At 34.1% G+C, this 26,858-nt stretch overlaps 1 long non-coding RNA gene across 3 annotated transcripts in view; it reads right to left on the bottom strand.

Moving 5' to 3' along the window:
* Window positions 1-24,424, bottom strand: part of LOC139358147 (uncharacterized) — a 101,402-nt gene extending 76,978 nt beyond the window's left edge. For all 3 annotated transcript variants that reach the window (XR_011612649.1, XR_011612650.1, XR_011612648.1), the window contains exon 1: window positions 24,308-24,424. This is a non-coding gene — a long non-coding RNA (uncharacterized lncRNA). The remainder of the gene's footprint in view (window positions 1-24,307) is intronic.
* Between the last annotated feature and the right edge of the window lie 2,434 nt (window positions 24,425-26,858).

Below are 26,858 nucleotides of genomic sequence, written 5' to 3'. Positions count from 1 at the left end.
CATAGACCACATTTTCTTTATCCATTCATATGTTGATGGACACTTAGGTTGATTTCATATCTCTGTTATTATAAAGAGTGATGCAATGAACATGTAAATGCAAGTATTTCTTTAATATATTTATTTCTATAATTTAGGGTTTGTACTCTTTAGTGGTTGCTGGATTGAGTGATAATTATATTTTTCATTTTTAAAGAAATTTCCATACTCTTTCAAGTAGTGGTTGTACTAGTTTACATTCCCACTAACAGTGTACAAGGATGGCTTCCCTTTTCACATCCTCACTGACATCTACTATTTTTTTTTCTTTTTATTAATAGCCATTTTGACATGGGGAACATGCTATTTTGTGGTTTTGATTTGCATTTCTCTGATGATTAATGGTGTTGAGCATTTTTTTAATTTCTCATTTATATGCCTTCTTTTGAGAACTGCCTGTTGATGTCATTTGCCCACTTTTTAATGGGATTATATTGTTTTCCAGTTAAGTTACTGTGTTCCTTGTATTAGTCCGTATATTAGTCTCATGTTGGATGAATAATTTGGAAATATTTTTTTCCACTCACCAGTTGTGTCTTCACTCTATTGGTTATTTCTTTTACTATGAAGAAAATTTGTAGTTCATCGAAGTCCCATTTGTCTATTTTTGTGTTAGTTGCATATCGTTGTTCATAATTATCTCTTTTGATATTTTTTGTATTTCTGTGGCATCAGTTTTAATGTCTCCTTTCTCAGTTCTTATTTTGTTTATTTGGGTCTTTTCTGTTTTTTTCTTGGTGAATTCAGCTAGCAGTTTATCCATCTTGTTTATCTTTTTGAAGAAACAATTTTTCATTTTATTGATCTTTTATTTATTTTTTCTATTTCAATTAGTTCTGCTCTGATTTTATTAATTATTTCCTTCTTCTGATTTTAGGTTTGATTTCTTTTTCCTTTTCTTGCTCACTGAGGTGCATTGTTAGATAGTTAATTTGTAATCTTTTTACTTTTAATATAAGCATTTATTGATGTAAACTTCTGTTAGCAATGCTTTTGCTGTATTTCACAGGTTTTGTTATATTGTGATTTCATTTTCATTTGTTTCAAAGATTTTTTAAATTTACATTTTAATTTCTTCATTGATCCAATGGTCACTCAGAAGCATTTGTTTAATATTCATATATTTACATAGTTTCCAAAGTTCCTCTTGGTATTGATTTCTAGTTTTATTCTATAGTGTTCTGAGAAGGTATTCAGGATGATTTTGTTTTTTTAGTTTTATGATGACATATTTTGTGACTTTCTTTGTAGATTTTATTGTCCAGATAATCTGTCTAATGCTTACCATGAGGTGTTGAAGCCACCCACTTTCATTGTGTTGCAGTCTGTCACTTTCTTTAAATCTAGTATTATTTACTTTATTAATCTGGGTGCTCTAGTGTTGGATGTATTTATACTTAGAATTGTTAATCCTGCTGCTGGTTTGACCCCTAAAATCCCTTTATCATTGTATAATGGCTTTGTCTTTCTTTTTACTTTTTTGATTTAAAATTTGTTTTGTTTTAGATAAATATAGCACTTCTGCTTGTGTTTGGTTTCAATTTGCGTGGAGTATCTCTTTTAACTTCCTAACTTTCAGTCTATGTATGTCTTTATGGGTAAGCTGAGTTTCTTATAAGCAGCCTATAATTGTGTTATGTTTTGTTCATCCATCCAGCTAGTCTGTATCTTTTAAGTGGATAATTTAATCTATTTATGTTCAAGGTTATTATTATTATGTGAGGCTTTGTTCCTATCATATAGTTAATTGCTTTCTAGTGTTTCATATGTTTTTTGTTCCTTTCTTTTTCTCTTATTCTTTGTCATTGTGATCTGATGGATTTCTCTAGTGATACTCTTTGAGTCTTTTCTCTTTTTCCATTGTGTGATTGCTATATCAGTGAGTTTTATAATTTAGTGTGTTTCCATGAAAATGAATATCGTTCTTTCACTTCTAAGTTTAGTACTCCCTTGAGTATTTCCTCTAGGTACCTGTCTAGTGGCAGCAATTTACCTCAGCATTTGTTTGTTTGGGAAAGACTTTATTTCTCCTCATTTATGAAGAATAATTTAGATGGATTTAGTATTCTTGGCTGACAGTTTATTTTATTATTATTTATTTATTTATTTATTTATTTTGCTTTCGTCACTTTCAATATATCACCCCAATCTGTACTGCCCTGTAAGGTTTCTGCTGGCAAGTCTGCTTTTAGTCTGATGTGGTTTCCTTTATAGGGGACTAGATGCTTTACTCTTTTTGTTATTAAAATTTGCTCTTAGTCTTTGACTTCATCTGACTATAATGTGCCATGGAGAAGAATTTTTTCACTGGATATTTCTGAGAATATCTGAATTTCTTGTATCTGAATGTCTAAATGTCTTGCTAGACATGAGTTTTCGTCTATTATTTCATTACATAGGTTATTTAATCCTTTTATTTTTTAACCTTTGGGGATACCAATAATTTGAGTATTCAGTCATTTCCTGTTGTCTCAAATGTCATAAAGGCCTTGCTTTTTGCTTTCTATTCTTTTATTTTTTATTTTTCTCTGACTGGATTATTTCAAAAGCCTGTCTTCAAGTTCTGAGATTCATTCTTATGTGTGATATAGTGTATTTTTGAAGCTTTCAAATGTATTTTGTATTTTCTGTAATAAATTCTTCAGTTCTTGAATTTCTGTTTTGTTCTTTTAAAAAATGCCTATCTCTTTGTTAAATCTCTCATTCATATATTGAATTGTGTGTTTTTTTCTTATTATTTTTATATTTGTTCAGTATTCTCTTATATCTCACTGAGCTTCCTTAAAATAAATATTTTGAATTCTTTAAGTGAATTTTTCACATGGAATTTGGAAAAAAAAAAATCCATTCCTGGAGAATTGTGTTCCTTTAGAGGTGTCATATTTCCCTGCTTTTCCGTGTTTCCTATGTTACTACATTGATATTTGCACATCTGGTATAATAGTTGTTTCTTCCTATTTTTTAAATTTACTTGCATTGGGAGGACCTCCTGAAGATTTATCAATAAAGTTGGGTGGGTAGGGCATTTTACTTTGAATCTGGGTGCATACAGTGATGTAGTCTCTGTATGATTTCTGTGGCTGTATACAGCATTAGTGATTTCCTCAGGAGGTTAGGGTGCATTTATTAGTAGAAGCTGTGGTAAAGTTGTGCTGGGTACTAGGATGCCATGTGGGCCAGTCTTCAGGCCCCAATGTTGGCAGTAGTAAACTAAATGTGTCTGTATTTGTGCGTCAGTGCACTTTATGCTGCCACTAGTGTTGGCAGTTACTAAGAGGTTATTTGTCCTCCAGGAGGCGCTCAGATGCCAGTAGTGGCAGTGGTGAATTGGGGATGTCAGTAGGTTATCAGTCACCTGGGAAGCTGGCATTGCATGGGGAACAGCTCAAACTGTGGAGGGATGATTTTTTGGGTCCTGAATGGTGTGGTGTATTGATGTTGCCAGTCACTGTGATGGGCTAGGTGGGCCAGTCTCCAGGCCTGCGGGTGTTGCTTCCAGATAAATGCCAACTGTGGTGATAATGGCTAGGAATTTAGGCCCAACCTCTGTCTCCAAAGGTGGTGAATTCGGTTGGACCATTACTAGTACATCAGGTTATATGCTCTGTGTCTTAAGGGGTGGGAATCAGGGAAGAAGTTGGTATTAGCACTCTTGTGCTCAGGTTCCCCAATGGCAAGAGAAGTCACCAGCGATGGTAGGCAGGAGCAGGGTATTCTTCAGATTCCATGTAGAGTGCTTGAATGAGGGGTGGTAGCAGCTATTCGAAAGCCCCACCACTTGAAAGGGTGAGACTTAACTGGGTGGCCACAGCCACGGTCAGCAGATGTGAAATGTGTGTCCCTCTCACACCCCAGTCCTGGCAGGCCTTGCATCCATCCCTGGCAGTGATAGCCTGTGCCTAGCTCATGCCTGAGCCCCAGTTGCAGGAATATTTGTCCAGTTCATGACTAAGTATCTGTGGCAACTCACACACTGTTCCCATCCCAGTTTCCATCCTAGAAGCACTCACTTTCCATTGGTGGCAGTTACAGCCCATGTCTTGCTTACTTTTCATCCATGACTTCAGGAGTTCTCTCAGATTGTGCCCCAGTCTTAGCAGTGACGGCCCAAGTTTCCCTAACACCTTAGTCCCAGCACTCCTGGGCCACAGGATAGCATGCAGTCTGACAAAGTCTCAGTTTGAAAATGGTGCCTTGTTGTAGCTATTGAGGTCTCAGAAAGAGTATGGAACCAGCCTGAATTCCCTCTCTGGAGCAGTTCCATCCTATGGTCTTCTGGAAGCTCTCTGTGTTAATTTCATGACTTGATATGGGCACGAGTCTCTCACATGTTCAGGATTGCATGATTCCATGGTGGGGATGTGGAACACTGAAAATCTCTCATTTACCCTTTGTCTATGCTGGGAAGTCACTCCCTGCCAATACTGGCCAAGCAGGCTTCTTCTGTCCCTTTTTCTTCCTTGTTCTTAGTTTTCCTGTCACTTTTCTGTTAAATTCCAGTGTTCTCTCTTGGATAATGTATTCTAAGTGCAGTTGTCTACACACTATTTAGGTGTTTCTAAGTAAAGGAGGTGGGCATGAAGTGCTTCTAGTCAGCCATCTTAAAACCCCTCTGAGACTATTTTAATAAATGTATATACATTTACATTTAGTATCTTACTGGTTATTTTCTTATTTTTGTTTCTTTTCTTTTATATAGCCTTTTTTTAAGAGCAGTTTTAGGTTCACAGTAAAATTGAGTGAAAGATACAGAGATAGTCCATATACTTCCTGTCTCCACAAATGCACAGCCCCTCTCCATAATCAACATCCCACACCAAAGTGGTACATTTTTTACAGCTGACAAACCTACAGTGACACAACTTTATCACCCAGAGCCCATAGTTTTCATTAGGGTTGACTCTTGGTGTTGTACATTCTATAGGTTTAGACAAATGTATAATGACATGTATCTGCTATTATATGGTATAATACAGACTAGTTCACTGCTCTACAAATTATCTGTGCTCTGCCTACTTTTACTCTTTTTTCCCCAACCTCTGGCAACTGCTGATCATTTTACTGTCTCCATAATTTTGCCTTTTCCAGAATATCATATAGTTGGAATCATATGTAGCCATTTCAGAATGGCTTCTTTTGCTTAGTAACATGCATTTAAGTTTCCTCCATGTCTTTTCATGGCTTAATAGCTCATGTCTCTTTTAGAGTTGAACAATATTCTGTTGTATAGATGTACCACAGTTTATTTATCTACTCAAGTACTGAAGGACATCTTGGTGGCTTCCAAGTTTGGGCAACTATGAATAAAACTGTTATGTATATCCTTGTGCAGATTTTGTGTAGATATGTTTCAATTCATTTGAGTAAATATCAAGGAATGCCATTGCTGGATCATATAGTACAGGCAGTTTTAGTTTTGCAAGCAATTTATAAACTGGCAGATATTTTATTTGGCTTTTATGGTTAAAAGTTAAAAACCACTTAAAAGTGTAACCTGATGATCCTTAAAGAAAATCTCTATTATATTTGGCTGATTTAAAGGTTTGCACCTATACCCCTTGCTCCTTAATGTCTTTGTTTTCAGCATGTTCACCATAATGTGTGTAGGTATAAATATTTTATTTATATTTCTTGAAAATTATTGAGGATTTTGAATCTCTGAATGATAGCATCCATCAGTTTTGGAAGATTCTTAACCCTTGTCTCTTTATATTAACCTCAGCCTCATTTACTCTTTTTAATATTTCTGAGATACTAATTAAATTAAGCTTAGCTTTACCTGTTCTATTTTGTCTTATTCTCTCTTTTACATTTCTTTTCCATGCTTTGTATGGGATAGTTTCTTTCATCTAATCTGCTGTGTAATCCACCCATTGGATTCTTAATTTGGAGTGCTACATTTTGTTAAGTTTTAGAATTTTTAAATTATTTTTATTTAAAAAATTTTAATAGTGCCTTTTATAATTTCCAGTTTCCTGCTGACATTTTTAATATCAGCTATTATTCCATAAGTGTTTTGAGTATACCTACTTCACTATCTATAATAGTAATTCCACTATTTGTAATATCTGATGTCTGTTTTTATTATATGTTGTTTGTGCTGGTTCTAAATTACATTGTTTTATTTCTTTATAGCCTTGGTTATATTTGAGAGGGTAGGACAATGTGTTTGAAAATACAAATATAAGTAATTTGAGAGCTAGGATGATGTTATCTTCCCTCATATAGATGCATATCAAATTTGTTTTATTCTACATACATCTGGGACCACTGGCAATCTGGAATCATCACATTTGAAGGCTTGAGATTATTCTAGGCCATCCAAATGATTCAAAGACCAGTAAAGTTCATGTGAATGTTGATTAGCTTTCAATTCACATTAACTTCTTTAGCCTTTCAAGTTCCCAATACTAAGTAAGAGCTATTTAACTGGGGCCCTCATTGGTTACAAGCTCTAGATGCTTTCCAGAGCAAGGCTCCCAGAGACTTGCTAAGTCTCTAAGCCACTTTTTCTCCATCAGAAAATCTTCCTTCTAATAGTAGTTTTTGCCCTGCTTGCCTGTCTGAATTTTCATCTCGTAGATGGTGGCACAGTATTTTCATATGTTCCTAGTATCTTAATCAGTTAGGCTGCTTTGACAAAATCCCATAGACTGATAGGCTTAAGTAACCTCAGAATTTATTTTCCACAGTTCTGGAGGCTAACAAGTCTAAAATCAAAGTGCTGACAGATATGGTGTCTAGGGAGGGCTCCAACTTCATGACCTCATCTGAACCTAATCACCTCCCCAAATTTCCACCTCCAAATAACATCCCATGGGGGCTAGGGACTCAACATTTAAACTTTGGGGAAGCATAATTGAGTTCATAGCACCCAGTAACTATTTTATGCTTCGAGGAAGACGTGTTTATATTTTATATAACTTACCTGGTTTCTGTGCTTCATGGAGCCTGAAGGTTAGTCAAAATAACTAAGTTTATCTTTACTATGAAAAGAAGTCTCCCTCATTCTTTTTACCTTTCTTGGGTGTAAGGATTCATTGTATCTTACTTATATGTCTCTCAAGATGGCTGTAATAATGTATTTTATATTAATTTATTAAAAATTAATTTACTATATTTTATTAAAAGACTTCTAAAAATATGGATGAAAGTGAAAATAAAAACACTTGCCAACATACTACCAAGTAACAACAACTATTATCATATTGTAATTTATTATGATAGCATTTTCTGCATGAATGTGTATACATTTCTTCCTTTTAAGAATAGATTTTTACTCATGAATCCCTTTTCACTTAAAACATCATGACTTTTTAATGTCATTAATATTATCTTATAATCTGCATTAGAATAACTATATAATATATCATTCTATGAATGCACCATTAATTGACCCCAGCTGTTGTTCATTTAGACATTTAGAGACTTGTAATGAGTATTCCTTATCATTGTGTGTGTGTGTTATTTCTCAGTTTAAAATGGGGGGTTTGCTTCTGAATTTCATTGGGAACTAAATTTAATAGTATATTACTACTAGGGTTTCAACTTTTTAATTTACTCATATATTACCATTTCAAATTTCAAGAAACAATAGGAGTTAGGTTTTGGTTGTGTGAGCATAATGAAAGAAGGTACACCACGAACTCCTCATGTTCTCACTAACTTAAAGTCCTTTGCATTTATTTTCCATATGTTTTTAGATAGAAAAGAAAATGAGTTTCTGTCTTCTTATTGTCAATGAATATATTACACAGTATCTTCAAAATAAAATACTTTTGATCAACCACATAATATAATATGTCCACTATGATCATTTTCAAACAACAAAGCATTTTGTTCAGCTCAGCAAATGTGACTACAAGAAATGTGTGGCTTTATGGAAAAAGCTTATTTAAAGTTCCTTTGACTATAAAAAGATATCCTGATCACCACCACCACCATGTTTCAAATCAATAAGTCCTGAGATGCAAATAGAAGAGTTATTAAAAATTAATCTCTACATTAAAATGCCTGTGTGACTAATAGTGAGTAAAAAAATATATGGTGTCATAAATCTCTGTGCTGGCACTAAAGCCCTATCCTCATAAAAACATTGTGATTTGCATGCACTGGTTATGCATTGGAATTTATGAACAACAAATAGCAACATGACAGGAAAAAATATCATACTATGAAAGAATGGAGAAAGCAGAAGGAATTTAAATAGCAGAATTGGCTCAAGGTGGAGATGGGCTTAAAGCAGACCTTTAACTCTCACAGTCTTGCTTCTTTTCTTGGGTGGTACAGTGTGAAAAGATCATACAGATGTTAAATAATTTCAGTAATAAAAGCATCTGACAGAAAGACGTTATCATGTACTTTTTATTCAATTCCACTATTTTTACAGGAATGTTAGAGAAAATAATTTGGTTAATTTAGGACCAAATCATGAATATTATTTCAAAGGAAATGAATAAACCTAGGTGAAAAGTTGAATGTTATAGTTTTCACACATAAGGTTTGTAGATATGATTTACTGTAAATTTCTTAAATTCTTTAACATCTTCGTGTGTGTAACTTTAAAGGGAGAAGAGGGTGGAATGATTAAATAGAGGAAACTGAGGCTAACCATATTAATTTGGATTTGTAACGGAGTACTTCTGAATTGTTTAGTGGATCACTTAAGATATTGTTATCTTCACTGCAAGTGACTAAAATCTGATTCAAATTGATAGAAAATGAATGTCTTTGCTATATAATTAAGACACCTATGGATAGACCCAATTTAAGACAGGCTTATCCAGGAGTTCACTTATCTGTTAGTTCTGCTGTTGCACTTTGCCTTTCAAGCATATTGTCTCCCAACAATTCTAACTTCACATTCCTCCTGTTAAAAAAGTGCCTGGAACATCTCCTAACAAACACAGGGGAAAGGCTCTTTATCCTTTACTGATTCTGAATGTGCATGATTGATGTGTGTCTCCTCAACATAATCATAGAAGAAAATCTATGGAATTAGTCAGCTCTGAATCCCATGTCCACTATCCAATTCAGGGATCATACCAACTCTTCAGAAATGCAGAAATGAGAATAGAGAAAGATGATCACACACACACACACACACACACACACACACACACACACAGAGAGAAATAACTAGAATAGTAAATGTGTATTATATATAGAAAAAACGAAGTCCATTGCATCCACTCTGAAGACTGCTCAACATTTTAAAAAGCCTTCTTGAAAAATATGCAAACACCTTTAAAAGTCCCACATCTATATGAGAATACTCATTGCAGCTGAAAATAGAATCACCACTTTTCTGAACAAAGAAAATTCCAGATACCAATTTGTTATTGGATCCAATCCCAAATCTTGGGTCTTTATGGGATATATATTCCTCTTCGAAGAGTTTGGATACAGTATCTCATTATCTAAGTAAAACAATTAATCATTTCCACTACATCTAGTATATATTGGTAGGGACAAAAAAGAAAATGTGAAACAAATGCTGAGCAATTAAAAAAAAATCAAACACTAATAATACCGACCACTCTGGGATGTGCCAAAAGATTTTATTGCTTTTCAATCTAAAGGCGTACCTAATAAGAAGTATGTATGTTTCTTGATATCTATCTATCTCTATCTATCTATCGATCAATCGATCGATCGAAACTTTCCCCTTGTTAATGCAGACATAAAATAATAGAGGATTTAGGTTCAATTTTTCTACTTCCTTTGCTCAAAATAATATCTAGTTTCATGGAACCTAAAATCAGGGTCAGGAACAGTACTTTAAAACTGGTCAGATGAAAACTTGAAATAAAGTTATCTGTTTAATTTATGAACTAAAAGGTATGTACCTTATTACGTTTATATGATCTGAAAAAGTTATATATCACTAAATGAGTAACGTCAGACTACTCCTCTGCTTAATATTCTCTAATAACATCCCATTCATTCCCAATAAAGGCAACATCTTTACATTATCTGTAAGTCCTACACAAACTAGACTTTTAACATTTTTCTGACTTCTTACTCTCCCCCAGCTACAATGTTGCCCAAGCCATTTCACACACTTGCCATGCTACCTCTCACTCAGGCATTTGCCTGAAGTATCTTCCTTCATATATTTGTACAACTACCTCTCTTGTTTTTCAGGTCTTTATTCAAATGACACCTGTTCAATAAAGCTTTCCTTGAAAATTAAATCTCATTTCTAGAAATCTTTGTTCCTCTTTAATTTTCTCCATAATTCCTATCACCATGAAGATACTATACCTTTCCTTACTTATTTTAATATCTTTCTGCCTCCATTATACTGAAGCTTCTCCAGGGCACACATTTTTGTCTATTTTGAAAATTGCTGTATCTACAGTGTCTAGAACAGTCCTTGAAAGAGTATTGATGCTCAATAAATATATATTTTTAAAAATTATATTATTGTTGTTTTATTGAAGACTCAGAATTATGTAAGAATCCCTATACATAGTCTCATAAAACAGCAGGGTATTCAACTTTTATAATACTTTATTTTGATATTTTTATAATGGGAATTATATTTACTTTACTAAATTTGTATAAATGTTAATGAGATACATTTAAAGTTTTTTTTGTAAAGGATATGACAATATTAATAAATACTAGTAAAGTTTTAAATATTAATAAACTATAAACATTTTATTAATAAAAATAATAAATATTAGTTCACTTTCTTCTTTTTTCCTGTTCCACATCTATTAAAAATCATCTGTATTAATCACTTAATATATGACTGTTTTAGTTTGCTAGCACTGTCATAGCCTTGTACCGCAAACCAGGTGGCTTCAAAGGACAAACATTTATTTGTTCAAAGTTCTGGATGTTAGGAATCTTAAGTCAAGTTGTCATTAGGGTTAGTTCCTTCTAGGTTCTTTGATAGAGCAACTATTTTGTACTTCTCTCCTAGTTTTGGGGGGTTACCGGCAATCTTGGCATTCCTTGGCTTATAGCTGCACCAACACAATCTCTGCCTTTATTGTCATACGGCGTCTTCCCTGTATCTCTGTGTCTGAATCTTTCTCTGCTTTTTCTTTTAAAGATAGCAGTCATTGGATACAGTGCTCCCCTTAATACAGTATAACTTCACCTTAAATGAATTACGCCTACAGAGACCTATTTCCAAATAAGGTCACATTTACAAGTGCTGAGGGATAGAACTTGCATATATCTTTTTGAGAGACACAATTCAACCTACTCTACTGTCTTCCCCTGCGTATCTCCCTATTGCTGAATCAATAAGGTCACCCTCTCAGTATTATCCCTCTGAGAATGACTGTCACTTCTCCAGGATAGTGAAACTAGAAAGTTAAAAAAGTAGGTAAGATATAAATTCCTATCAGATACCATCAACCACATTTTGTATTCAAAGGAGCTTTTAAAATTTGTGGCTGCCTTTGAAAATTTTTCTGATATTGATATTATAAATAAATAAACAAATTACAAATTTTCTTATAAATTTAAATGTACATATCACCCAAATAAAATATAGGTAAATATTCAGCTTTGCAAGTGTTAAAAGAAATACAACCGAAAACCATCTTAGTATGACTTTTTTTTTCACTAAAAAAATGACCAAAGACCAAAAAAAGAGACAGAATCTGCCAAGTTATATAATCTTCCTCTCTCATATATTAGAGTGAATGTAGGACAAACGTTTTTGAAAAGCAATTTCACAACACACATTGAGAATTTTCAACTGGAATCTATCCCAATAACATGACCCAAAATTTGCACAAAGGCATAAGAGAGTCCAGTTTGATTATAGTAGCAAAAATCCAGAAGCAGCTTAAATATTAAAACATAAGAGAATAGTTGTATAAATTAAGTTAGGACTTTATGGTATGCTATTATGCAGGCAGAAATTTTATTCGTGGATGCTTTATTTCAAAATAAAAATAACTTTATAATTTCCTTAATTTAAATATATCTTCATATAAAAAATACACACGCAACATTGAAATAGAAAAGTATTCATAATCCCATGTTCAGAAGTACTCATAGTTAATACAGGAGATAATTGAGATGTTTAATGACAACAGTGGCCCTTGTTTTGGTGCACAGGTGGATCACTGTGGTCTAAAATTACATCTGAAGAGTAGACACCGACTGAATCAGCATTTAAGCGTTTTCTTCTAAACTTCTAGGAATATTGCCTTTTTAAATTGACCTGTGTTTTAGCTTCATAGCTATTTCGTTTAGAAATCAGCTAAAGGAAAGAGGGATTCTGCACCTCTGTCAACTTGAGCAAGGCCATCAAGACAGGTTTTGTTTTGTTTATATGTTTGTTTACTTTGTTTTGAATATAAATGTTACATGAACTCTCATTAAAACATTTGGAAAGTATGTAAATTTCTAAAGAAGCAGAGAAAAAGATTTTGATCATCGTAACTAATAGATAAACAATGTGATAATTCTAAATATCTGTTTCCTCATTTGTGCTTATATTTCTTATATTACCAAGTGCTTATACTTTCTAGACTATTAATGTCTGATTCTTTCTACTTAATATCATGGACTAGGAATTTTCCTGAATTTACACAAATTGTGACATATCATCATCTAAAATATCCAGAAATTAGAATTTTAAATTCCCAAAAGCTAGAAAAAGCATGGTTATATTAATTTGGACATGCACATTTCATAAATATGCTTAATTGGATAAAACAAATACATAAGATAAATAGTTAAATAGTGCAAAGCGCCGGGCGCGGTGGCTCACGCCTGTAATCCCAGCACTTTGGTAGGCCGAGGCGGGCGGATCACAAGGTCAGGAGATCGAGACCACGGTGAAACCCCGTCGCTACTAAAAAAAATACAAAAAATTAGCCGGGCGCGGTTGTGGGCGCCTGTAGTCCCAGCTACTCGGGAGGCTGAGGCAGGAGAATGGCGTGAACCCGGGAGGCGGAGCTTGCAGTGAGCCGAGATCGTGCCACTGCACTCCAGCCTGGGCGACAGAGCGAGACTCCGTCTCAAAAAAAAAAAAAAAAAAAAAAAAAAAAAAAAATAGTGCAAAGAGTATATATTATGATGTTTTCCCTATGATATTTATAATTAGATAATAATTCTTATAAACACTAAATGTTCATAAATCAACAGTGCTTAGTTATGACAGTCTACATGTAATAAAATAAAAAATACTGTAAATAATTTTATATTGTCAATTACAATCCTCAAAATATACATTGTTGCCTGAAAAAATCCAGTTGCAAAAATAGCATATACAGTTTGGTCTTACTTTATATGGGTTTAAAGTGTATATGTACTCTTCATCAATCACTATTTTCTTCCAACTTTAAGTGATTATGACCTCATTCTGCTTGGCTTCACAGTTCTGATATTTTTCTCCACTTTTGGACTTTGCCAAATTTACCTCATTGGTATTGACCTTTTCCCTTCCTCCAGCTCTCCCTGTTCTACATTTGCATTAACCCACATTCACACTTGTAAACCCCGCCAGGCCATTAGCTTACATGCGTGGCATTCCTTCCAGGATTGCTTCAACCTGTGTAGAAAGTTGTTTTAAAAATTAAATTACTTACAACAGAATTTATTTAAGAGATTGGACCCATGCTTAGTTATTACTACCAACAGTAACCTTGGAACATAGTTATTCAGAGTATACTTCAATTAAGAAAAATATTGCAGCAATCATTGACAATTCTACATGGATGCCCAAACAAGTTAATGTTCCAATTTAATAATCTGTGAAATTTAAACTGTGTTTTACAAACTTTTTATTTCTGAAATTAGAAAATTACTGGTCTGAGACAGCTGATGAAATTCACTACAAGCACATTTTAAAGAACACTTTTAATCTTTCCTTCGATCATGAGTCCAATCAGTATAGTGGACATCTTTTGATAATTTTATATGAATGTAATTTGTTTATTTAACAATCAAACTTTGTAGAGTACAAGAAAAAACAACAGCATCATTCTTGCAATCTCTGTGTTTTCCTTCCCTGACTCTCACACACCCCATAACTTTTCTAATTATTTTGTTATCAAGGACCACTCTCATTGTTTAGGTTTCTGAAAGTCAACTCAATCTTACATTAAAGCTTCAGTCTCTTACTTTGTTTAAAGCTTCTCCTCATTCAGAGACTGATGCAGACTGTAGAAGAAAATGGGTGTTGGATGTGTGATTGTCTTTTTATTTTCACTATTTTATCATAATTGAAATAATGAGTAGTTTAAAAACGTTTGCTTTTCTTGTGTTTTTTCACTTGGGCCAAGCCTCCTTCCCTATTCAGTATTTGGTCTGTGGATTGCTTGTGTCTTGAGAGGAGTGCCTACTTAAGAAATGTGAGAATTAGGAGCAGAAAAGATCTCACTTCACTGCTGTAGTCATAACCTGGCATTTATATACCTTAGGTGTGAATGAAGCCTAATTTTTTTCTCTCTTTCTTTCTTTGTAATATTCTTTTATGATTTTTTTCTGGTGGAGAAATAATGCATGTATGCAACAACCATGAATACCTATTAAAACCACCATTTGATAATTCAGAATTTATCATAACAACATCCAAACCACTGATCCAATTTAACAAAACCCAAATCAGAAAAAAACAAAGCATTTTACGCCTTTTAGTATGCTAGAATATAAAGTATATAGTATCCTTGAAATTAATTCAGCTCTTGCTTAATTTATTTTTTTAAATAGTAGAATCTCTATAACCATAAAATTCACTATTTTGGCATGTAGTCTCATTCATTATTTTATTCTGGAAATCATTAGATCCTTTTACACTAAATATTTTCTTAAAATACACATTATGATTCAATGTGTCATATATTTAGCCCAGGAATATTCATTTTAAGAGATTTAAAGGTATTTCTGATACATTTGTATAATAGACCTGATTTTGGGAAATGTGGCCTTAAGCATTATCTGTTAAATTAACTGTATTCGGCTAAATTGCTTTGCATTTTGTCTATTACATTTTTTGCTTGTTGAATTTGTCCACCTTGTTTTAATACTCAGCATGTTCTCATCTTTCTGTTACCCAAATACCAGACCAACTAATATATATTTCAGCTGATATTTCTCTGTGGCAATTTAGAATTAGACTATCATCAATCTGCTCATTAATATAATGCTTTTTAATACGTAGTGTAATATTATTCTGTCCCAAAAGTAAAGTCAAACTATAGATTAAGGTGGTGTTTGATGTTCACTATTTTGGATTTCATCCTAAATGACTGTTCTTTATGTTTCACTTTATTAAGGATATTTGCATTTGACATTATTGGTCTCCTGTTGCATAAGTATTCCAAGCTAGGTTTTCCAAGCTAGGTTTTTTTTTTTAAAAGGGCTCAAGATCTATAGAGAAAGACTTTACTCATACCATTAGCAATACTGATCACATGAAACTGTACATAGGTGCTGTTCTTGTAGTTTTATAATGTTTGCTTTTTGCGTGTGTGTGTGTGTGTGTGTGTGTGTGTGTGTGTTTTGTCTGCAATAGATAATTGATCCTTAACAACTAGATTAATCAAAATAGCATAACAGTTGATGATGGTCTTAAATGTTTCACTGATTATATTCCAAAATTCTTTTAAGCATTTTTCAATTTAATATTTGAAGCTCAGTAAACAAGACAGATACAAAGACATTTAGAAGCCTTCATTTAAAAAATATATATTGGCCAGGTGTGGTGCCTCACGCCTGTAATCCCAGCAATTTGGGAGGCCGAGGTGGGAGGATCAACTGAGGTCAGGAGTTCGAGACTAGACTGGCCAACATGGCTAAACCCCTTCTATATTAAAAATAGAAAAAATTAGGCAGGCATGGTGGTGGGCACTTGTAATCCCTGCTACTCGGGAGGCTGAGACAGGAGAATCGCTTGAACCCAGGAGGTGGAGGTTGCAGTGAGCCGAGATCATGCCACAGCCTAGGCAACAGAGCAAGACTCCACCTCAGAAAAAAAAAAATACATATATATGTGTTCACTAGTGAATTTCTCAACATATCATTTATACTGACAAAAAACAAATATTTGAAATTGCATTATTTTAGTTTTTTAAAATTTTTCCTATATGTATTTAATTTTATATATATAACTAAAATAGTTAAACAAAATTTACTATACATTCATTGTTGATTTTTTATTATGATCAGAAGTTTTACTTTGAGTGGAAATCAATACTTCTCAGATAATGTCCCACTATAAATATGTTTTTTACTGCAGATGATAGGTTGTATTTGGTACATTCAAATACAAAGGCTCAAAGACTAGTTGAGCCACAGTCTTGATCTGAGAAATTGCTAACATTTATGTGCCCCTTATAGGGAACATTTAGAATTCTTTGATTTATTGAACAATGAATGAACATTTGAACACATGAAAATTCCATCAGATTTATTTCTTATGGCACTTGATATCAATGAGACCATATTGGCTTTCCAAGGGATTCTTAGCCAATTTGTTTTTTAGCCTCTAATTATTTTAGTTGCAGACTTAAAAAAAAATCATTAAATTTTGTTAATGAGGTTGATCTACTTTCATATCACATAAGTGTCTGCATTAAGAAAATTTCTTCCTTAATTGATTCTGTTTTTGATTTTCAAACCTGGATCTGCATTCCTTATTTTATTTCCCCTTATGCATTTTGCTTTCTAAATTTTACTCTAATATCACTAGTAGTCATGATATAAACCAGACACCACAGTGCTCTATTAAAATCTTTCCTTTACACAATCTTTCCCTATGGATAGCAGAGACAACTTATGCACAGGAAGTGGCAAAACTGTGAATTATTTGGTTAATGGTTGTGAATTTCTCAACATATCATTTATACTGATCTTTTTATGATCTAAGACACAGTTCAAAATGTTGGTGAATGAACAAATAAACTTCCAACTCTCTAGTTTTCATTTTAGAACCCAGCATTGGTTATGTCTTATAAACTAGATTTATCTCATTCCTGTCCTCATGGAATGTAGGTTCTAAACATACCAGAAATCATGTAGCAAGATGTTACCCCTAATCACATGATTCACATTTTAATAAGGTTACCTATTATATTTAATGGTTAGCCTGTGTGTTGGCCATTGTCATGTTAATTTAATATGTGGCCCATTTTCCAGATAATTTCAGTCAGATAAAATGTTCCACTTACACATCCACTTAATGATAGTCTACTTCCATTTCTTATATTAATGTTGAGAGAAAACATTTTGAGTTACTGTAATTATGAGTTGATAAGGTAACATTAGGAGTCTCTTCCATTTCAGCTAGAATCTAATTGCAAAGTGTGATTCAGTGACCTCTGGTGTCTATTTATGCCACATGGGTTATACTATGTATGTATGTATTTATTTATTTACTTAATTATTTATTTTTATTTTTAGAGATGGAGTCTCACTATGCTACCCAGGCTGGTCTCAAACTCTTGGCCTCAAACGATTCTCCTGCCTCAGGCTCCCAAGTAGCCGGGACTACATGTGTGAGCAACCACACCTGGTGATAGTCTAATTTCAATTAATATTCCTCATAAAAATATTTAGTCATGTAACTACTGGAGAACAGTTTATCTACCATTTTTATTCATTATAAATGAGATGCCATAGAGTGGTTTTTTTTGATCAAAGTATTTTGTGAGTGTGTCTCTTAGGTGAATGTGGATGTTTTTAGTAGTCCATAGCTTAAAAAGAAAATGAGAAAATGGCTTCCCAACAAATCTATTCATGGATATAATGACCTGGCTCTAATTCTCTCCCTTAATGGGTTTAATATATATCAACATATCAGAAGTACTTTTGTTCTATAGACAATTCATTTCTCACTATAGGTATGCTTTCATTTCAACACATTATTTCTTTTTTCTTGCTTTAAATGCAGCATGGATAGAAGTATAAGGAATAAGGCCAAGTGTGGTGGCTCATGCCTCTAATCCCAGCCATTTAGGAGACCGCAGCAGGGAAATCACTTGAGCCCAGGAGTTTGAGACCAGCCTAGGCAACATGGTGAAACCCTGTCTCTACAAAAAGTTTAAAAATTAGCTGGGCATGGTGGCACACACCTGTAGTCTCACATACTCAGGGGGTTGAGGTGGGAGGAGTGCTGGAGATCGGGAAATCGTGTCTTTAGTGAGCTGGGATTGTGCCACTGTACTCCAGCCTGGGTAACTCTGTCTTAAAAAGAAAGGAAAACAAAATAAAACAAAAAACATAAGAAATAAAAAGAAGCCTCCTTGTCTTTATTCACTGTTTCTCTGCAAGACTCAATTTTTTAAAGAATGATGTTATATATTTTTTCTTCTCTCCATATTACGTATCCTTTAAACATTCATGTTGACTTCTGAAAAAGCCTTTCAATACAATCTTCCAGCTCAGTAATTCATTCTTTAACTGCATTCATTGTGCTACTTATTTTTTATTCCAATTCTCACTGTATTTAGAATATTTCTACTTTAAAATGTCTTATTTCTGTTTTGAGGATCATTATTAAGCCTGTTTTAAAATTGCATTCTGCCTCTATCAATAATTCTGCTGCATATGGCATATATTGTTCAGATTTTGTTTGCTTGTCTCTTTGTCAAACAGGGATTTCTGTCCTCTGGTATACAAACTAATGTTTGCCTGGGAGAATTCAACTTCCATTGCACAACATACATTAAGTAAGGGTTGAAAGTTAAGCTTCAGTTTGCACTCCTACATGTGACATTAAGAAGAGATGTAAGGAGGATCCCCAGATGAAGAGCCTTGTGCAAAACTGAAGCACTGTTTATTACCCTTGCATATTGACCACTGTCAGGTATTTGCCTTAAATCCTTCACCTGTGAGAAGCTCAAAAGTTTATGAAACAGTAGTATTGGGTAGAGCCAATCTTTTCAAGATGTAATCAACAAGTCATGGAGGGTGAAGGGCAAGAAGATAGAAGGGTAAACAAACATCTGAGGGAGGTTGTCTTCATCTATTTTAATCAGCTTCTCTCATCAGCGAGACTTTTATATGTTGTAATATTGTACCAGGGACACACTTTAGTCTGAACTGCTTTCTGTTTCTGCTGCAAAGGGGCAGCCTTCAATCATTCCAAACAATTCACAAGAAAGAAAGAACAGAGTATAAAAGTTTTTCCCTGATATAGACTGAATGTTTGTGTCCCATCAAAATTTGTGTGTTGAAATGCTAACTTCCAGTATGACTAGAGTTGGAGATAGGTCTTTACAGAAGTAACTAAGAGTAAATGAAGTCAAAAGGGTAGGGTCTTGATCACATAAGATTAGTGTCCTTATAAAAAGAGACAGTGTTCAAAATAGCAAAGACTTGGAACCAACCCAAATGTCCACCAATGATAGACTGGATAAAGAAAATGTGGCACGTATACACCATGAAATACTACACAGCCATAAAAAGGATGAGTTCATGTCCTTTGCAGGGAGATGGATGAAGCTGGAAACCATCATTCTCAGCAAACTATCACAAGAACAGAAAACCAAACACCACATGTTCTCACTCATAAGTGGGAGTTGAACAAGGAGAACACATGGACACAGGGAGGGGAACATCATACGGCAGGGCCTGTAGTGGGGTGGGGAGCTAGGGGAGGGATAGCATTAGGACAAATACCCAATGTAAATGACGGGTTGATGGGTGCAGCAAACCACCATAGCACGTGTATACGTATGCAACAAACCTGCACATTCTGCACAAGTACCCCAGAACTTAAAGTATAATAATAATAATAATAATAGTATGTGTAATAGGGAATAAAAGTTAATATTAAAAAAAGAGACATTATATATGTATTTTTATCCCTTTCTCTGTCCAAACCTACCAAAATAAGAAGTCATGTGAGCACACAGCAAGACGAAGGCCACGCGCAAGCCAGGGAGAAAACAGTCACCAGGAACTGAAGCAGCCAGCACCTTGATCTTGGACTTCCCAGCCTCCAAAACTGTGAGAAATAAATTGCTGTTGCTTAAATCACCCAGTATGTGGTATTTTGTTATGGCAGCCCAAGATGGCTGATACATTCCCCTACCTGTCTTCCAACCCAGACTGCCACCAATATCATCCCCTAAATGCCTTTGCTTTTTTCAGTGGCTTTTTAGTTTTTTTGATCCTTTCGTGCTTGCATTTATAGCAAGCTGCTATAGGAAAGAGAGTCAGCTGCATAGGCTAGTTCTCCATCTTGTCAGTGTCCTTTGCTTTCAAAGCAACAGTGCCCTGTGCTTTCTCCACATGTATAATGGTGAAGATCGTATGGTCCTAGTAAATTATTGAGTGTAGTGATTAAATATGCTTTCTTTCCTGTCAGAAGCAAACATTTTAGCAACCCACGGACTTCAGCGTGCTCTTAAAAGCTCTGGCCAGCATGATTTTTGTACTTATTCTTGTTATTATCCTAATTAGGAGGGTAGTTGGTTTTTATTTTCCTGAGAAAGACCATCTTGTTTAAGAACCACCTATGAAAAACACTCTGAAAAAAATATAAATTATTGCTCAAGTGTTTTGCGTACAAAGGAACAATATGACTTTTATAACATAATTGCTACACATACAATTGTGAAATGGAAAGTTGTAATTTTAAATATAAGCTCCATATGTTTCATTTGTGGATCAAATTCAACTATAATAAGTTGTCATTTATGTGGGAAATATATTAGTTCTCTAGAGTTCTAATTCACAATGTCTTTGCATAATGGTCACTTGAGGGAGAGTATTCGTTTTTGATTTTTAAGACCATGTTCTCATTTTTGTGTATTCTTAAGCATATGTCAATGTACTCTTACCTTCTTTAGATTGCAAATATGAGTCCTTCTCTGGAGTTATGTGATATGAATATGTAAGCTAATATTATAAAGACCGCATGCATTTATATATATAATGGGATTCAAATTTTGCCTAACATATAGTAAATACTTAAAATATAATTCCTCTAATAAATCTTTTATACTTAAAATCCTAAAAACTGATACTACTCTTCTCCCTTTGTCTTGCAGGTTCTGAATTTTTGCTCAGAAGTAAAAGTTTGCTATCCAAGGCAGAGACACTTGTATGTTTCAGGAAACCCATTTCTCTAATTGCTCTGTTCAGCTTCCTGTCTCTCCTCTATCTGAACTGATGACTGCCAGGCTCAAATGTGTGGTAGGTGTAACTTTTAGATCTGAAAATTATCTTCCTGATAGAGGCAATCTTTGCCTTTTCTGGCAAAACCAATTTTTATCTTTGGGTAAGTGGCTGGATATATCTGCAAGTCTTCTCTAGTCTTTGAGGGGAGGGAGGTTTGCTTGTCAAACTTCACAGTCTCAGAACAGCTCACATGCATCTTCCATCCTGGGTGGCTGAAGAGAGACCGGGTTGCTCTCCCTGCTTCCTCAGTGCTCAACATCTGCAAACACCAGGTGAGTTGGTATCTGTTTATATTTTTCCTGCTGGTAGAATGGATTAGGTACAGGCTCACAGTGATTATGCGAGGTATCTATAAGAATTCTTGCCCCACCCCCTCATCTGAGTAACCACTTTATTCAAACAGTGCACAAGGATCCAGTTATTCCTGTCATCTGCTTCCTAGTGTTTATCATCCTAGTCAATGAAAAGTTCAAAAACTGCAGCAAGTTATTTATTTACTTTTTCTCTCCTAAAAGTATGCCCTCTAAAGACCTTCTGTGTTGGCGGGGGCGGGGAAGGGAGTCGTGAGAATGTCTAGGTTAAAATTCCCTAACATCACCTCTATAGATATAAGGTTCTACCTTTCACTCTGTGTATCTATTACAACCTGTTTATCAGTGAATGCTATAGAAACCATGCTTACTACTGTCCTCTACCAATAACCATTCCAATCCTACATTAATTCACTAACTTTCATTAATAGATAAGAACTTAGTTAGCTAACTAGCTTGCTAGTAAACACAGAGATTACCTATCTATCTATCTGTCTATCTATCTACCTATCTATCCATACATCTATCTGCCTTTAACATGACTTTATGATGAAGATAATTTACATACTTTGCTCTTGATAATGTAATACTTGAATTTTTCCATGACAACAAGTAGAAATGTACATTGTCATTTTCATTATTGAGTCATATTCATTGATACGATTATACATTTGCAATTTTGTAGGCAATCTGATTTTGTTGTGAATTGGTTTTCAATATTAAACTGTTCAAAGAGCCCAACCAAAAATATTTTTTCTGCATATCTTCTTATACATTTCAAATCATTTATTTGAGGTATATTAAAAGATTAATAATGCTAAATATTGCAGTTTGTACTGTCAAATTGCCTCTAAAATGTGTGTATCAAGCTATATTCCCAACAGTAATGAGTGTTATCAATCTTTTAAATTTTAGGAAAGATTGGAATATTTTAAAATTCAAGAAAGGAGCTTTACTAAGCAATTAAAAGAAAAATAGGTAGATAGATAAATATAGCTGTAGGTATAGATAATACGTATATCTGTAACCTCTCAAGTGCTTAGGTTGGTTCAAGAACTTAAAATATACTGAATCAAATATTTTATATATCCATAAAAGAGAAAATTATTTGACAATAAAAGGTAGAAATTGTTAATAAATGTTGTAAGATGGACAAACTTTGAAAACATTATGCCAAGTGATAAAATGTACTCCTAATAGATAGCATATTGTATGATTCTACTGTGCAGCATAGGAGCATCTACAGAGATAGAAAGATCAGTGGTTGCTATGGGTAAGTAAGGGTCAATGGGAAGTAAAAAAAGGTTCTAAAATTAGATTTTGGTCATGTGGACACAAATTTGTGAATATAATAAACACTGCTGATTTTCATTTAGAGACCATTTAGACAGGCGAACTCTATGCTATATAAATTATATCTCAACAAAGCTGAGTAATATTTTGCTTTGGATGGATTATTTATCACCCCAAGTTGTACTTAAAAAAATCTTTTGTCTTTCTCCATTTAGAATGCAATGTATTTGACAGTAGAAACCGCATTGATCATGATCGTTTTATTATCTCCAGCATCCAATACAGTTCTGGCATGTAGCATGAGCTTCATGAAATTCATTGAATGAATCTGTTGAGTGAGTGTCATTTAAAAAAAAGAAAAGGATACCACTAACCAGCAGGAAAGTGAGGAGGTGGACTAGGTTGTCAGTGGAGAGTTAGTAAGTTAAGATTTAAACATATCATGCTTACAGTGTCTGTTGTAACTCACCTATGTCTACATCTAGGTGAGTTGTTCAATGGAAATTGTAATTATGAATCTACATTTTCAGACAGGATTAAGAACAGTGGCTTCCTTATATGATGACTATTTGAGGTTACAAAACTTAGGCATAGAAAACAGAAAAGAGGCATATTATGACTCTATGCAATATTATTTTGTGAAAAAATGTAATTATTTTGAAATCTGCATTCATAACTAGATGATCCAAAGGCATATCATAAAAGATTAAATCACCATGTTTGAGACATTAAATTACTGATATTGTATTGTCATAGTCATGAATGATATATCCTATTTAAAATATTTCAGCTCTGTTGAGCTTATAAGATGAAGAGATTCAATCCTAGAACACTGACTGATTTCAGGCAGACCGACTTTTATAAGTTGCCTAAACCTGCATGGAAGTGATAGTTACATTGGTAAAAGGCAATAATATTCACATGGAGTACTTGCCTCAAAGTTTGGCCTGAAATCATTTTAGCACCTTCGTGCAATCTATTTATTCTTTGAATCAACAGTAGTAAAGCCAAAAAAAGTCTTACCCACATCTTATACATTTCTATTCTTTAATCCCATCTACCCTCTTTAGTGAATGCCTTTCAATTTAAAATGGCTTGTGTCTGCATAATTTGGAGCAAAGTCTTAAAAGTGCTGCATTCCTAAGTAAGATTCTTAACTTGGTCTATGGAAAAAGAACTTAGAGTTTGAATAAAGTGAGTGTATTTCCATGGGAAATGAAATGAAATACTTGGAGATATATATATATATATATATATATCTATATATATATATGTATGTATATATAATATATATCAAATTAGCTTCAGATATTTAAAGTGAATAAAACACACACAAAAGCAGATTCTTAGTAAATGTCATTATGGGCTTACCACATGCTTTGAATTATGCTAAATACTTTACATACATTATTGTATTTAATCGCATTAGACCTCAGTAAATTATATATTTTTAGACAAGAGAACACAAAAACAGAAATTTTAGGGGAACTATAGTATCACACACTTATTAAGTGTTGCTTCTAAGAACCAAACACAGGTCTTGTGATTTCAAAGTCTACCTTGCCAATGATTCATCTGAAAAGTTGTCTAGAAGGGTTTCTTGAATTTGATGCAGGTTTGGAGATTTCAGACCTACAGACTTAAAAATATTATGGCCCTTTGGATGACACCAGATGGTGGACATTACTGAGGCAAAATTCCATTGAAGAATATAGAATTGTGACAAAACAAGCAAAATCTATTTGCTTTTATATGTATGTAAATGTGTGTATATATATTATACATATTTTAAAATAATTGATTTAACTTCATTTATAAAAGAATTTTCATGAATATAGTTTCAAATGATACTCTACATTTGTTGTGAAACAGATAGTTGGTATTTTCATAAATTCCCAACCACCAGAAGGCTCATGTCATTCCAAGTGATCAGACTCCTGTACCTTCCCTAAATAAGGCTGGCAAACTGGGGATGGCAGGGAGCGGAACCCAGAGCACCTTGGTAGTTTTGCACAGATTTTTTAAAAGCCAGTAACTTCCTTCTGGCCTTTCTAAAAGACAAACACTTTGGAGAAAAGCTGTGCAGTAAGGGAAACTATCAAAAATCATTCTCGTAGAACAGTGAGGCAGTGAGGCAAACATGATCTCCCTCGTGATTTTGCAGTCTGTAATAGAAATTAACAGTGCCATCTGCAGCCCGATTATGCACTTTAAGATCCCTGCATGGTTTATAGCATGCATTATGGTATACAGCAGCAATTTTTGCAAAGCTAGTCACAATTATATTCGTTTCCAGAAAATTAAAATATCCTAAGGACATAAAGAATACTAAGACAGAGGTGCGGGGAGAGGCCATGTGAGCATAAGAAACCTTCTTTATCTGAGTTTATCTGACATTCTCTAAGCCACTGGCATCAATTCTCTAATTCTTTCCTCCTATCTTCACCCTCTTTTAGAAATAAATTTTGTGCTGCTAAACTAAATTATATTATCTGCTCCAATGGTCTAAGTTAGCGACTTATTCCATATGTTCATCATCTTTGTGTGAAATAAATCTCTAAATTTTCTACTTGCTGTTAAACTCACTAATTATTGAAGATAGCCCAAAACTCAGCATAGCTAGAATAGGGGAAAAACACTCAGTGGTTCTGTAAAAGATTCACACCATGATCCGTAGATAGAAAAAAAAAAAAAAAGAAATTTTAAACTTAGTTAAAAATTAGTTAACTAGTTAATTTATTTTACCAATTTTGCCAGAAGGTTTTTGACCATGAATGTTCATTTATGATATGAAGTAATATAGTTATTTAGGACTTAAAGCATAAACAGGTGTGTTAGAGTACAGCATCATGCTCATATCATAAAATTTGCACTGTAGAGATTTTGCTCATTTTGAGCTCAAAAAGCAAAATATAATATATATTATAAAGCATATCTGTATGAAACAATCTGCTTTCCTGAGAATGGGAGAAAATTAATGCTTACTGGACTCCCACTCTATAAGCACTTGACAGGTATTTTCACATTTATTTAGTTTAAAACGCATAGTAATTCTCTTAGGTAAAATTATTAACCTCCACTTTCCAAATGAAGAAAATGGAGACCCCTATCTTGCTGTAATATTCTTTACCATGTTGCTCACCAGTGTGGTTTCAATTTCCGTGTCCCCACTTACCTTTCTGTATTTTAACTTTCCCGAAGTTTCAAACCTAGTGAAAGGGGACCATCTTCTTTGATGAGCTTTGATGAAAACTGTAACACACAGCTTATACCTTTATTTATATACTCTTTAGACAAGAGTACACAATAATTGAATACTCTTTAGACAAGAGTATATAAATGAAGGTATAAGCTGTGTGCTACAGCTTTCAAACAATTTACCTAACATTACATCACTAGCAAGGACTGGCCAAGATTGGGTGGCAATTGTAACCTTGATCAGAAACTACAGTAATCAGAATGATCTTGAAGCCATACACTAAAGAAAACAGAGTTTTCTTCTATACTTTCAAAGAAAACATCAAAATTATGCTGGAAATCTTACAAATGCAAGGAATGAAGTAGCTGGAGATAATGCTGGAGATATTACAGTAATGGCAAGTCTCCAATATCGTTATAAATTCATAATCAAGTTATGAATTATGAATCAAGTTATGATATTATATTAATGGCAAGTCTTCAATAACCAAGTTGTGAATTTCTACCTTAACTTTCCAAATCCCAAACAACACTAACATTTATACATTTATCTTTTGTTCTGTTTTTTTTTTCCCCCCCATAGGCTCTCATTTTGTACCTATGTTGGAGAGCAGTAGCGTGATCTCAGGTCACTGCAACCTCTGCATCCCAGGTTCAAGCCAGCCTCCCACCTCAGCCTCCTGAGTAGCTGGGACTACAGGTGTCTGCCACCACGCCCAGCTAATTTTTGTATGTTTTTGCAGAGACAGAATTTCCCCGTGTTGTCCAGGCTAGTCTCAAACACCTGAGCTCAGGCGATCCACCTGCCTTGGCTTCCCTGTGTGCTGGGATTACAAGTGTGAGCCATCACATCTGGCCACATTTGTGTCTTAATAGCTACTCTTAATAGCTACTCTGTAAATGCCAAATTGA

Source organism: Macaca nemestrina, chromosome 14 (assembly GCF_043159975.1).
Source record: "Macaca nemestrina isolate mMacNem1 chromosome 14, mMacNem.hap1, whole genome shotgun sequence".
Taxonomy (NCBI): domain Eukaryota; kingdom Metazoa; phylum Chordata; class Mammalia; order Primates; family Cercopithecidae; genus Macaca; species Macaca nemestrina.
This window is presented reverse-complemented; position numbering and strand designations above follow the sequence as displayed.